The sequence below is a fragment of the Oncorhynchus gorbuscha genome, unplaced genomic scaffold (genome assembly GCF_021184085.1).
Source record: "Oncorhynchus gorbuscha isolate QuinsamMale2020 ecotype Even-year unplaced genomic scaffold, OgorEven_v1.0 Un_scaffold_615, whole genome shotgun sequence".
NCBI classification, from domain to species: domain Eukaryota; kingdom Metazoa; phylum Chordata; class Actinopteri; order Salmoniformes; family Salmonidae; genus Oncorhynchus; species Oncorhynchus gorbuscha.
Genome location: NW_025745737.1, coordinates 453,133 through 468,349, shown reverse-complemented (window position 1 = coordinate 468,349; position 15,217 = coordinate 453,133).

Here is a 15,217-nt window from a genome sequence, read left to right as displayed (position 1 = left end):
AGAATAGCCTATGTTCCATGTTGAATGTCATTGAGAATAGCCTATGTTCCATGTTGAATGTCATTGAGAATAGCCTATGTTCCATGTTGAATGTCATTGAGAATAGCCTATGTTCCATGTTGAATGTCATTGAGAATAGGCTATGTTCCATGTTGAATGTCATTGAGAATAGCCTATGTTCCATGTTGAATGTCATTGAGAATAGCCTATGTTCCATGTTGAATGTCATTGAGAATAGCCTATGTTCCATGTTGAATGGAGAATAGCCTATGTTCCATGTTGAATGTCATTGAGAATAGCCTATGTTCCATGTTGAATGTCATTGAGAATAGCCTATGTTCCATGTTGAATGTCATTGAGAATAGCCTATGTTCCATGTTGAATGTCATTGAGAATAGCCTATGTTCCATGTTGAATGGAGTAGCCTATGTTCCATGTTGAATGTCATTGAGAATAGCCTATGTTCCATGTTGAATGTCATTGAGAATAGCCTATGTTCCATGTTGAATGTCATTGAGAATAGCCTATGTTCCATGTTGAATGTCATTGAGAATAGCCTATGTTCCATGTTGAATGTCATTGAGAATAGCCCTATGTTCCATGTTGAATGGAGTAGCCTATGTTCCATGTTGAATGGAGTAGCCTATGTTCCATGTTGAATGGAGTAGCCTATGTTCCATGTTGAATGTCATTGAGAATAGCCTATGTTCCATGTTGAATGTCATTGAGAATAGCCTATGTTCCATGTTGAATGTCATTGAGAATAGCCTATGTTCCATGTTGAATGTCATTGAGAATAGCCTATGTTCCATGTTGAATGGAGAATAGCCTATGTTCCATGTTGAATGTCATTGAGAATAGCCTATGTTCCATGTTGAATGTCATTGAGAATAGCCTATGTTCCATGTTGAATGTCATTGAGAATAGCCTATGTTCCATGTTGAATGTCATTGAGAATAGCCTATGTTCCATGTTGAATGGAGTAGCCTATGTTCCATGTTGAATGTCATTGAGAATAGCCTATGTTCCATGTTGAATATCATTGAGAATAGCCTATGTTCCATGTTGAATGTCATTGAGAATAGCCTATGTTCCATGTTGAATGTCATTGAGAATAGCCTATGTTCCATGTTGAATATCATTGAGAATAGCCTATGTTCCATGTTGAATGTCATTGAGAATAGCCTATGTTCCATGTTGAATGTCATTGAGAATAGCCTATGTTCCATGTTGAATGTCATTGAGAATAGCCTATGTTCCATGTTGAATATCATTGAGAATAGCCTATGTTCCATGTTGAATATCATTGAGAATAGTCTATGTTCCATGTTGAATGTCATTGAGAATAGCCTATGTTCCATGTTGAATGTCATTGAGAATAGCCTATGTTCCATGTTGAATGTCATTGAGAATAGCCTATGTTCCATGTTGAATGGAGCAGCCTGTGTTCCATGTTGAATGTCATTGAGAATAGCCTATGTTCCATGTTGAATATCATTGAGAATAGCCTATGTTCCATGTTGAATATCATTGAGAATAGTCTATGTTCCATGTTGAATATCATTGAGAATAGCCTATGTTCCATGTTGAATATCATTGAGAATAGCCTATGTTCCATGTTGAATATCATTGAGAATAGCCTATGTTCCATGTTGAATATCATTGAGAATAGCCTATGTTCCATGTTGAATGGAGAATAGCCTATGTTCCATGTTGAATGTCATTGAGAATAGCCTATGTTCCATGTTGAATGTCATTGAGAATAGCCTATGTTCCATGTTGAATATCATTGAGAATAGCCTATGTTCCATGTTGAATGTCATTGAGAATAGCCTATGTTCCATGTTGAATATCATTGAGAATAGCCTATGTTCCATGTTGAATGTCATTGAGAATAGCCTATGTTCCATGTTGAATATCATTGAGAATAGCCTATGTTCCATGTTGAATATCATTGAGAATAGCCTATGTTCCATGTTGAATGTCATTGAGAATAGCCTATGTTCCATGTTGAATATCATTGAGAATAGCCTATGTTCCATGTTGAATATCATTGAGAATAGCCTATGTTCCATGTTGAATATCATTGAGAATAGCCTATGTTCCATGTTGAATGTCATTGAGAATAGCCTATGTTCCATGTTGAATATCATTGAGAATAGCCTATGTTCCATGTTGAATATCATTGAGAATAGCCTATGTTCCATGTTGAATGTCATTGAGAATAGCCTATGTTCCATGTTGAATATCATTGAGAATAGCCTATGTTCCATGTTGAATATCATTGAGAATAGCCTATGTTCCATGTTGAATGTCATTGAGAATAGCCTATGTTCCATGTTGAATGTCATTGAGAATAGCCTATGTTCCATGTTGAATGTCATTGAGAATAGCCTATGTTCCATGTTGAATGGAGCAGCCTGTGTTCCATGTTGAATGTCATTGAGAATAGCCTATGTTCCATGTTGAATATCATTGAGAATAGCCTATGTTCCATGTTGAATATCATTGAGAATAGCCTATGTTCCATGTTGAATATCATTGAGAATAGCCTATGTTCCATGTTGAATATCATTGAGAATAGCCTATGTTCCATGTTGAATGGAGTAGCCTATGTTCCATGTTGAATGTCATTGAGAATAGCCTATGTTCCATGTTGAATATCATTGAGAATAGCCTATGTTCCATGTTGAATGTCATTGAGAATAGCCTATGTTCCATGTTGAATGTCATTGAGAATAGCCTATGTTCCATGTTGAATATCATTGAGAATAGCCTATGTTCCATGTTGAATGTCATTGAGAATAGCCTATGTTCCATGTTGAATGTCATTGAGAATAGCCTATGTTCCATGTTGAATGTCATTGAGAATAGCCTATGTTCCATGTTGAATATCATTGAGAATAGCCTATGTTCCATGTTGAATATCATTGAGAATAGTCTATGTTCCATGTTGAATGTCATTGAGAATAGCCTATGTTCCATGTTGAATGTCATTGAGAATAGCCTATGTTCCATGTTGAATGTCATTGAGAATAGCCTATGTTCCATGTTGAATGGAGCAGCCTGTGTTCCATGTTGAATGTCATTGAGAATAGCCTATGTTCCATGTTGAATATCATTGAGAATAGCCTATGTTCCATGTTGAATATCATTGAGAATAGTCTATGTTCCATGTTGAATATCATTGAGAATAGCCTATGTTCCATGTTGAATATCATTGAGAATAGCCTATGTTCCATGTTGAATATCATTGAGAATAGCCTATGTTCCATGTTGAATATCATTGAGAATAGCCTATGTTCCATGTTGAATGGAGTAGCCTATGTTCCATGTTGAATGTCATTGAGAATAGCCTATGTTCCATGTTGAATGTCATTGAGAATAGCCTATGTTCCATGTTGAATATCATTGAGAATAGCCTATGTTCCATGTTGAATGTCATTGAGAATAGCCTATGTTCCATGTTGAATATCATTGAGAATAGCCTATGTTCCATGTTGAATGTCATTGAGAATAGCCTATGTTCCATGTTGAATATCATTGAGAATAGCCTATGTTCCATGTTGAATATCATTGAGAATAGCCTATGTTCCATGTTGAATGTCATTGAGAATAGCCTATGTTCCATGTTGAATATCATTGAGAATAGCCTATGTTCCATGTTGAATATCATTGAGAATAGCCTATGTTCCATGTTGAATGTCATTGAGAATAGCCTATGTTCCATGTTGAATGTCATTGAGAATAGCCTATGTTCCATGTTGAATGTCATTGAGAATAGCCTATGTTCCATGTTGAATATCATTGAGAATAGCCTATGTTCCATGTTGAATATCATTGAGAATAGTCTATGTTCCATGTTGAATGTCATTGAGAATAGCCTATGTTCCATGTTGAATGTCATTGAGAATAGCCTATGTTCCATGTTGAATGTCATTGAGAATAGCCTATGTTCCATGTTGAATGGAGCAGCCTGTGTTCCATGTTGAATGTCATTGAGAATAGCCTATGTTCCATGTTGAATATCATTGAGAATAGCCTATGTTCCATGTTGAATATCATTGAGAATAGTCTATGTTCCATGTTGAATATCATTGAGAATAGCCTATGTTCCATGTTGAATATCATTGAGAATAGCCTATGTTCCATGTTGAATATCATTGAGAATAGCCTATGTTCCATGTTGAATATCATTGAGAATAGCCTATGTTCCATGTTGAATGGAGTAGCCTATGTTCCATGTTGAATGTCATTGAGAATAGCCTATGTTCCATGTTGAATGTCATTGAGAATAGCCTATGTTCCATGTTGAATATCATTGAGAATAGCCTATGTTCCATGTTGAATGTCATTGAGAATAGCCTATGTTCCATGTTGAATATCATTGAGAATAGCCTATGTTCCATGTTGAATGTCATTGAGAATAGCCTATGTTCCATGTTGAATATCATTGAGAATAGCCTATGTTCCATGTTGAATATCATTGAGAATAGCCTATGTTCCATGTTGAATGTCATTGAGAATAGCCTATGTTCCATGTTGAATGTCATTGAGAATAGCTTATGTTCCATGTTGAATGTCATTGAGAATAGCCTATGTTCCATGTTGAATATCATTGAGAATAGCCTATGTTCCATGTTGAATATCATTGAGAATAGCCTATGTTCCATGTTGAATGTCATTGAGAATAGCCTATGTTCCATGTTGAATGTCATTGAGAATAGCCTATGTTCCATGTTGAATGTCATTGAGAATAGCCTATGTTCCATGTTGAATGGAGCAGCCTGTGTTCCATGTTGAATGTCATTGAGAATAGCCTATGTTCCATGTTGAATATCATTGAGAATAGCCTATGTTCCATGTTGAATATCATTGAGAATAGCCTATGTTCCATGTTGAATGTCATTGAGAATAGCCTATGTTCCATGTTGAATGTCATTGAGAATAGCCTATGTTCCATGTTGAATGTCATTGAGAATAGCCTATGTTCCATGTTGAATGGAGCAGCCTGTGTTCCATGTTGAATGTCATTGAGAATAGCCTATGTTCCATGTTGAATATCATTGAGAATAGCCTATGTTCCATGTTGAATATCATTGAGAATAGCCTATGTTCCATGTTGAATATCATTGAGAATAGCCTATGTTCCATGTTGAATGGAGCAGCCTGTGTTTCCAGCCTATGTTTCTACAGCATGTTCACCCCGCTACCATCTAGAAGGTGGAGACAGTACAGGTGCATCAACGCTGGGATCTAGAGACTGGTAAACAGCATCTATCTCCAGGACATCCGACTGTTAAACAGTCCCCAATGGCCAGCTACCACCCGGTACTCTACCCTCAACCTTAGAGACTGCTACACTATGTACATAATCATTCAATTCTGGTCACTTTAATAATGGTTACATACTGTTTTACCCACTTTGTACACTGAGTGGCTAATTCATCCCCATCCTCTCCCCTGTAACTATTCCCCAGGTCGTTGCTGTAAATAAGAACGTATTCTCAGTCAACTTACCTGGTAAAATAATGGATAAAAAAATAAAACCAATGGGGTATGGCAGCCAATGACGACAGAGGTCCACTTCTTTCAGAATGAAACTGTGGTTGTTGTAGGCTAATGGATGAAAACACTGGAAAAATATTGCCTGGTCTGATGAATCCAGTTTCACGCTGATGGGAGGACTAGGTTATGGAGAAAACCACATGAGTAGACGAATCCATAATGCTGCTTGGCAACAGGCTGGAGGTGGTGTGATGGTGTGGGGTGTGTTTTTATGGCACACATTGGGCCCGTTGATAAAAGTGGAGCTTGAATACCACAGGATATCTGAACATCACTGCCAACCTGGTGCATCCCTTCATGGCAGCAGTGTCTCCATCAGTGGATGTATTTTTTCAGCAGGATAATGCCCCATGCCACAGGGCTAGAATTGTCCAGGAATGGTTCCACGAACATGACAGTGAATTCAGCTTACTGCAGTGGCCAGTCACCAGATCTCAATCTAATTGGGCATCTGTGGGAGGAGATGGAACAAGCTATTTGGAGTAGAAATCCTTTACCAGCCAACTTGACACAACTGTGGGAAGCATTGGAGTCAATATGGGCCAGCACCCCTATGGAACGCTTTCAACACCCTCTAGAGTCCTAGTGTCCTAGTGTTTTTAACACAGTGTATGTAAATAGTGTATTCTAGTCATGGCTCCTCCTATATAACTATTGCTGTACACACTTGTTCTATCACATACTGTCATTATCTATACACACCATTCACCTTCCTAATATTGAGTCCCCCCACTTTTTCCCCTCAGAACAGCCTCAATTCATCAGGGCATGGACTCTACAAGGTGTTGAAAGCTTTCCACAGGGATGCTGGTCCATGTTGACTCCAATGCATCCCACAGTTGTGTCAAGTTGGCTGGATGTCCTTTGGGTGGAAGAACATTCTTGATACACACAGGAAACTGTTGAGCGTGAAAAACCCAGCAGTGTTTCAGTTCTTGACACAAACCGGTGCACCTGGCACCTGCTACCAAACCCCGTTCAAAGGCACTTACATCTTTTGTCTTGCCCCTTCACCCTCTGAATGACACACACACAACCCATGTCTCAATTGTTCCAAGGCTTAAAAAACATTAGTCTTAATTTCTTGTTCTTTTTTATTTTTGGGCTATGTGTGTATTGTTATTGTATTGCTAGATATTACTGCACTGTTGGAGCTAGAAACATAAGCATTTTGCTGCAACTGCGATAACTGTGTACTGCAAAACCAATAAAAATGTATTTGATTTGCATTGAATAGCCTGTGTTCCATGATTAATTTAATTGAGAATAGCCTGTGTTCCATGTTGAATTGCGTTGAGAGCAGCCTGTGTTCCATGATTAATTTCATTGAGAGTAGCCTGTGTTCCATGATGAATTGCGTTGAGAGCAGCCTGTGTTCCATGATTAATTTAATTGAGAATAGCCTGTGTTCCATGTTGAATTGCGTTGAGAGCAGCCTGTGTTCCATGATTCATTTCATTGAGAGTAGCCTGTGTTCCAAGATGAATTGTGTTGAGAGCAGCCTGTGTTCCATGTTGAATTTCATTGAGAGCAGCCTGCGTTCCATGTTCAATTTCATTGAGAGTAGTCTGTGTCCCATGATTAATTGCGTTGAGAGCAGCCTGTGTTCCATGTTGAATTTCATTGAGAGCAGCCTGTGTTCCATGATTTATTGCGTTGAGAGCAGCCTGTGTTCCATGATTTATTGCGTTGAGAGCAGCCTGTGCTCCATGATTATTTTAATTGAGAGCAGCCTGTGTTCCATATTGAATTTTGTTGAGAGCAGCCTGTGTTCCATGTTGAATTTCACTTAGAGCAGCCTGTGTTCCATGATTATTTTAATTGAGAGCAGCCTGTGTTCCATATTGAATTTTGTTGAGAGCAGCCTGTGTTCCATGTTCAATTTCATTGAGAGTAGCTTATGTTTGTGATTTTTTATTTTATTATTTTTTTAAAAACCTTTATTTAACCAGGCAAGTCAGTTAAGAACACATTCTTATTTTCAATGACGGCCTGGGAACAGTGGGTTAACTGCCTGTTCAGGGGCAGAACGACAGATTTGTACCTTGTCAGCTCGGGGGTTTGAACTCACAACCTTCCGGTTACTAGTCCAACACTCTAACCACTAGGCTACGCTCCAATCTGTCAAATTGCTTAACAGATTCTTCACCTTTGAGACTGCTTACATACTACTTAAGACAAACCTACAGGGGTTTGGTTCAGTATTGAAAATAGTCTCTACAACTCCCCCAGAGACAGAACAACATTCATGTTTTCACGCAGAGGAATTCCTGAAAAAGCAAACAACAGTGCTGTCAACATATGACATTAGACATTCCGGACGGGAGCTGAAATAATTAGCCGCTGAGTGATGATGATGATGATAACAGAGTCGCAGAGGGGGGTAGATGTTACATTGTGTTCATAGCGCCATTAACACAAGACGAGTCCAGACTGCGTTGTCGTTCAGCGGAGTGTTTTGCAGTCTACTCCTCTCTCAGACATCCATCTCCTTGAAGCAGCCACCTGTTAGCTGTCATGCTGACGGAGAAGACTGATGCAGCCCAGCAGCGGGAGAGTCCCACCTGGGTCGATCTTCAGACCTCTTTGTTTCTGCCAGCTTCTATAACAGAGCAGCCAGAAAAATAGACACATTTATGGAGTATCTCCCGGCCGTGTTGTATTCAGTGTGCTCATTAATCATTCTCTGTCTATCACACAGAAGAATCTTCAGCCAGAGCCAGTCATCGACTAGCTGGAGCGATCTGCTTCATCTCACTGCACCACAGGTTTCTCTCATTAAGATGGTGAGGAAGTGTGAAGATAGACAGAGTAGGGAGAGTCTCTGTGGATGGACCCTGCCAGGAATGTTGGGATATGAAGTTGTTGATCTGAATGATGGATGTAGTTGTAATGTTCCACTAATCAGGGCACGTTTATATCCCAATGGAAACTCTTTGCTCTCTGAGTCAAATCGCTCCCATTCTCCCACCGGATTAACCAAAACCAGAAAACTGTTACTCACAGACAGGCCTCATTCAAATTCCCTCCTCGAATTCCCCACGAGAGGGAGAGAGGCAGACCTTGATGCATTTTACTGTAAAATCTTTTTATCAGTTTAGAGCAGCCGCTGCAAAGCTCTCCCCAACTTTATGATATGGATGTGTCAATCTAATCATTGATTTGTGGCTAGGTAATCCATCCCACGCGGAGATTAGTGGGTCTGTGCAGCACATGCTCTGGGCTGATGCCCATGAACAAGATGGCTGTGTTAATCCGTATAGGATGGAAGTCTCGTAAATGGAATCAAGCACAGGAAGTCTTAAGTCCTCTGTAAAATGACTTTACATTGTTTTAATAGCAGGCTAAACAGCAATTCTGAAAGAAAGACCTTACTTTAAACCCTGCTTTGTATCACTGCATGACCTCTGACTACATGACCACTGACGACATGACTTCTGATGACATGACCTCTGACTACATGACCTCTGACAACATGACCTCTGACTACATGACCTCTGACTACATGACCTCTGATGACATGACTTCTGATGACATGACCTCTGACTACATGACCTCTGACTACATGACCTCTGATGACATGACCTCTGACTACATGACCTCTGACTACATTACCTCTGATGACATGACCCCTGACTACATGACCACTGACGACATGACTTCTGATGACATGACCTCTGACTACATGACCTCTGACTACATGACCTCTGACTACATGACCTCCGTGGAGGAACCTTGGTGTCCGAGTGAAGGACTCATGACTGGAAAGGGAGGGTGGGGGAGGTAGGTAACTCAACCCAGCTGCAGTGGAGCTGTCACTAAGGACAGGGTAAACCGAGGTGGGCAAAGGATCATGGGTCATCAACTATGGAGGCCTGGGAAAAAAATAGTCCAGATGGCAAACACATCACAGCAGTCATTAGTCAGCAAACCATGGCTTCCCCATGTAATCCTGGAGATCCGTCAAACCATTGCTTCAAACCATGGCTTCCCCATGTCATCCTGGAGATCCGTCAAACCATTGCTTCAAACCATGGCTTCCCCGTGTCATCCTGGAGATCCGAAGTCAAACCATGGCTTCCCCCTGACATCCTGGAGACCCGGAGTCAAACCATGGCTTCCCCCTGACATCCTGGAGACCCGGAGTCAAACCATGGCTTCCCCCTGACATCCTGGAGATCCAGAGTCAAACCATGGCTTCCCCCTGACATCCTGGAGATCCAGAGTCAAACCATGGCTTCCCCTGACATCCTGGAGACCCGGAGTCAAACCGTGGCTTCCCCCTGACATCCTGGAGATCCAGAGTCAAACCATGGCTTCCCCCTGACATCCTGGAGACCCGGAGTCAAACCGTGGCTTCCCCCTGACATCCTGGAGACCCGGAGTCAAACCATGGCTTCCCCCTGACATCCTGGAGACCCGGAGTCAAACCGTGGCTTCCCCCTGACATCCTGGAGATCCAGAGTCAAACCATGGCTTCCCCCTGACATCCTGGAGACCCGGAGTCAAACCATGGCTTCCCCCTGACATCCTGGAGATCCCGCCCCCCTTTCGGAAAAGCTGACCACGACTCCATTTTGCTGATCCCTGCCTACAGACAGAAATTAAAACAAGAGGCTCCCACGCTGAGGTCTGTCCAACGCTGGTCAGACCAAGCTGACTCTACACTCCAAGACTGCTTCCATCACGTGGACTGGGACATGTTTCGTATTGCGTCAGATGGGAATATTGACGAATATGCTGATTCGGTGTGCGAGTTCATTAGAACGTGCGTCGAAGATGTCGTTCCCATAGCAACGATAAAAACATTCCCTAACCAGAAACCGTGGATTGATGGCAGCATTCGCGTGAAACTGAAAGCGCGAACCACTGCTTTTAATCAGGGCAAGGTGTCTGGCAACGTGACTGAATACAAACAGTGCAGCTATTCCCTCCGTAAGGCTATCAAACAAGCTAAGCGTCAGTACAGAGACAAAGTGGAATCTCAATTCAATGGCTCAGACACAAGAGGCATGTGGCAGGGTCTACAGTCAATCACGGACTACAAGATGAAATCCAGCCCAGTCACGGACCAGGATGTCTTGCTCCCAGGCAGACTAAATAACTTTTTTGCCCGCTTTGAGGACAATACAGTGCCACTGACACGGCCTGCAACGGAAACATGCAGTCTCTCCTTCACTGCAGCCGAGGTGAGTAAGACATTTAAACGTGTTAACCCTCGCAAGGCTGCAGGCCCAGACGGCATCCCCAGCCGCGCCCTCAGAGCATGCGCAGACCAGCTGGCCGGTGTGTTTACGGACATATTCAATCAATCCCTATACCAGTCTGCTGTTCCCACATGCTTCAAGAGGGCCACCATTGTTCCTGTTCCCAAGAAAGCTAAGGTAACTGAGCTAAACGACTACCGCCCCGTAGCACTCACTTCCGTCATTATGAAGTGCTTTGAGAGACTAGTCAAGGACCATATCACCTCCACCCTACCTGACACCCTAGACCCACTCCAATTTGCTTACCGCCCAAATAGGTCCACAGACGATGCAATCTCAACCACACTGCACACTGCCCTAACCCACCTGGACAAGAGGAATACCTATGTGAGAATGCTGTTCATCGACTACAGCTCGGCATTCAACACCATAGTACCCTCCAAGCTCGTCATCAAGCTCGAGACCCTGGGTCTCGACCCCGCCCTGTGCAACTGGGTACTGCACTTCCTGACGGGCCGCCCCAGGTGGTGAGGGTAGGCAACAACATCTCCTCCCCGCTGATCCTCAACACGGGGCCCCACAAGGGTGCGTTCTGAGCCCTCTCCTGTACTCCCTGTTCACCCACGACTGCGTGGCCACGCACGCCTCCAACTCAATCATCAAGTTTGCGGACGACACAACAGTGGTAGGCTTGATTACCAACAACGACGAGACGGCCTACAGGGAGGAGGTGAGGGCCCTCGGAGTGTGGTGTCAGGAAAATAACCTCACACTCAACGTCAACAAAACTAAGGAGATGATTGTGGACTTCAGGAAACAGCAGAGGGAACACCCCTATCCACATCAATGGAACAGTAGTGGAGAGGGTAGCTAGTTTTAAGTTCCTCGGCATACACATCACAGACAAACTGAATTGGTCCACTCACACTGACAGCGTCGTGAAGAAGGCGCAGCAGCGCCTATTCAACCTCAGGAGGCTGAAGAAATTCGGCTTGTCACCAAAAGCACTCACAAACTTCTACAGATGCACAATCGAGAGCATCCTGGCGGGCTGTATCACCGCCTGGTACGGCAACTGCTCCGCCCTCAACCGTAAGGCTCTCCAGAGGGTAGTGAGGACTGCACAACGCATCACCGGGGGCAAACTACCTGCCCTCCAGGACACCTACACCACCCGTTGTTACAGGAAGGCCATAAAGATCATCAAGGACATCAACCACCCGAACCACTGCCTGTTCACCCCGCTATCATCCAGAAGGCGAGGTCAGTACAGGTGCATCAAAGCTGGGACCGAGAGACTGAAAAACAGCTTCTATCTCAAGGCCATCAGACTGTTAAACAGCCACCACTAACATTGAGTGGCTGCTGCCAACACACTGTCATTGACACTGACCCAACTCCAGCCATTTTAATAATGGGAATTGATGGGAAATGATGTAAATATATCACTAGCCACTTTAAACAATGCTACCTTATATAATGTTACTTACCCTACATTATTCATCTCATATGCATATGTATATACTGTACTCTACATCATCGACTGCATCCTTATGTAACACATGTATCACTAGCCACTTTAACTATGCCACTTTGTTTACTTTGTCTACACACTCATCTCATATGTATATACTGTACTCGATACCATCTACTGTATGCTGCTCTGTACCATCACTCATTCATATATCCTTATGTACATGTTCCTTATCCCCTTACACTGTGTATAAGACAGTAGTTTTGGAATTGTTAGTTAGATTACTTGTTGGTTATCACTGCATTGTCGGAACTAGAAGCACAAGCATTTCGCTACACTCGCATTAACATCTGCTAACCATGTGTATGTGACAAATAAAATTTGATTTGATTTGATTTGAGTCAAACCATGGCTTCCCCCTGACATCCTGGAGACCCGGAGTCAAACCATGGCTTCCCCCTGACATCCTGGAGACCCGGAGTCAAACCATGGCTTCCCCCTGACATCCTGGAGATCCAGAGTCAAACCATGGCTTCCCCCTGACATCCTGGAGACCCGGAGTCAAACCGTGGCTTCCCCCTGTCATCCTGGAGATCCGGAGTCAAACCATGGCTTCCCCCTGACATCCTGGAGATCCAGAGTCAAACCATGGCTTCCCCCTGACATCCTGGAGATCCAGAGTCAAACCATGGCTTCCCCCTGACATCCTGGAGACCCGGAGTCAAACCATGGCTTCCCCCTGACATCCTGGAGATCCGGAGTCAAACCATGGCTTCCCCCTGACATCCTGGAGATCCAGAGTCAAACCATGGCTTCCCCCTGACATCCTGGAGACCCGGAGTCAAACCATGGCTTCCCCCTGTCATCCTGGAGACCCGGAGTCAAACCATGGCTTCCCCCTGACATCCTGGAGATCCAGAGTCAAACCATGGCTTCCCCCTGACATCCTGGAGACCCGGAGTCAAACCATGGCTTCCCCCTGACATCCTGGAGATCCAGAGTCAAGTCTATGGGGTTATATCAGTGCCTTCCAAATGTCCCCTTTTTACAGCTTCTGCGTTTCATTATGGGCCCCATAGCTTGCATACAACAGGCCCTCACTGTGGAATGCACTCCCTCCACCCCTTCCACCCCACACACCCCCAACCACAGCCTTTGTCAAAAGTGACATGTTATGTAATGGAGACAGTTGTATCGGGTGGCAATGTTATTAGGCATCATGGACGTGTTCGTACGAGTGTGTGTTGTTATTGGAAGGAGAGAGAGCTGAGTAGGGTCATGGCCATTGCGTAGCACCTCATCAGTCAGCCCCCGGTCCAGAGGAGGGTTTGTTTAAATGTGGCTCTGCACCCTGTCTTGAGTTACACACCCAGATGATTGGCGGGACATCGAGAGACAGGCCCTACTCCGCTGCTCGGAGCAGTCCTCGATTTCGCAAAGGCAAAGTCACTTCACATGACAGCCAATAAGGTTTCCTTTGAAAACAGGGAGGAAGAGAAAAACCTTGGCTGGTTCTCATATGAAGGCAATGCATTGTTTGAGTTCTCTGCACAAGGTCAGAGAGATGTGGTCTGGCCTGATTCCCTCAGCCTTGTGCTGTTCTACCTCACTCCATATGGCCACCGGGGCCAGTCAACTGTATGGTTTGCCTTGAAGGCAATTGGACATTAAGGCTAAACCGACTCGTAAAACAACTGCTGGCACAATATGCTGGCACTGCTCAGCTTTTTAGCATTCAGGGAATGTTACACATATGCTTTTTGTTTGGGATCACACTGTTTATGTGTTGTTCTGTTTGTGTTGTTTTGTTTATGTAATGTTCTGTTTGTGTTGTTCTGTTTATGCGTTGTTCTGTTTATGTAATGTTCTGTTTGTGTTGTTCTGTTTATGTGTTGTTCTGTTTATGCGTTGTTCTGTTTATGTTGTTTTGTTTATGTGTTGTTCTGTTTATGTTGTTTTGTTTATGTGTTGTTCTGTTGGTGTTGTTCTGTTTATGCGTTGTTCTGTTTATGTAATGTTCTGTTTGTGTTGTTCTGTTTATGTGTTGTTCTGTTTATGTGTTGTTCTGTTTATGCGTTGTTCTGTTTATGTTGTTTTGTTTATGTGTTGTTCTGTTTATGTTGTTTTGTTTATGTGTTGTTCTGTTGGTGTTGTTCTGTTTATGCGTTGTTCTGTTTATGTGTTGTTCTGTTTGTGTTGTTCTGTTTGTGTTTTTCTGTTTGTGTTGTTCTGTTTATGCGTTGTTCTGTTTATGCGTTGTTCTGTTTATGCGTTGTTCTGTTTGTGCGTTGTTCTGTTTATGTGTTGTTCTGTTTGTGTTTTTCTGTTTATGTGTTGTTCTGTTTATGCGTTGTTCTGTTTGTGTTTTTCTGTTTATGTGTTGTTCTGTTTGTGTTGTTCTGTTTGTGTTTTTCTGTTTGTGTTTTTCTGTTTATGTGTTGTTCTGTTTATGCGTTGTTCTGTTTGTGTTTTTCTGTTTGTGTTTTGTTCTGTTTATGCCTATGATTGTTTATGACTTCTCCAGACCTCAGCTGTTGAGCTTAGCCAGTTGTACTGCACTTACTCCAATAGCAACAATTCCCCTGTAACTGTGTGTCAGTCAATGTCATGTTATGAATGGTTTTGAATGCATGCTTACTTGCGAAAGTCAACAATGTAAAATGTATTTTAGTTCCAGTGAATCAACATCTATTTCTATGGCAACCGCTTACTTCCTGTGCTCGCATGTTGAAGGGTGACTTTTACGTTTCTCTTTTCTATCACTAACGTAGATAGGCCTACTACCACATTAAGTAGCATACAGGGACTATAAACTGCTGAACAGATCAATTGTCTTCAAAACAGGTTACCTTGAAAAGTGATTGCATTAGATACAGTAATAGTCTTGGCTTTGCTCAAAGTGTTTTTGAAACTAAGATTCCCTTTCCCTAGAGAAAATAATATCAGATGAAGTATCATGATGGACAGT